The following is a 764-nucleotide window of genomic DNA, read 5'->3' on the forward strand; positions in this document are numbered from 1 at the left end:
CCTTGCACTAGTAATCGGCCTGTTGCAGAGGGCGCCGCGGCAACGTCATGATGCTTAATGGGGCGAGACTGACATGAATGAGAAGGACTTATTCCATGATAAATCTTCCAACGTCTATTCAGAAAGCCTAATGAAGACCTCGAATCACAAAAACGCTCCACAAAACGTGTGAAATTATTGCTTTTTTTTAGTCCCACCTTCCGGAGATGCACCTTCAGTGCTCGCCTAATCCGATTTCCACCTAATATTCGTATGGGAGAAAGACCTTCTATTACCAATACAGACATGCAGTAAGACTTCCTTTGGGAGAGCACGCCCCCCTCTCCCTGGCACACCCTGTGGGAATAAAAACTTACACCATAGCCTCCTTTTGGCTAATGCCTCTTACATTAAACATTCCCACACATCCTGGCCCTCACAATCCACACACCACAGCCTGCTCTCGAGTAATTCACATAACAACATACATACAACGGACTCGTAAAAATAACCTTTATACTAGGCATTCCCTGACACCCTGGACCTCACACTACGGCTCTCATAATGCGGATCTCGATACACTCTTCCTCGCAGCTCTTTTGTCCCTCCCTCGCTCTCAGGGACACCCGATATGCCTACGACGCGACGTTAAGTTCGATCTCCTGACTGCACAGCGTGGCTTCGTCGCCCCTACGATCCTGGAGCCAGACCGCCGTGTTATAAACCGGCTTAGGCGATACTTGCATGATCAGGTCAAGGTCAGGACGAAGGAAGGAGGGGAGGAG

The sequence above is a fragment of the Penaeus monodon genome, chromosome 27, assembly GCF_015228065.2.
Source record: "Penaeus monodon isolate SGIC_2016 chromosome 27, NSTDA_Pmon_1, whole genome shotgun sequence".
NCBI classification, from domain to species: Eukaryota; Metazoa; Arthropoda; class Malacostraca; order Decapoda; family Penaeidae; genus Penaeus; species Penaeus monodon.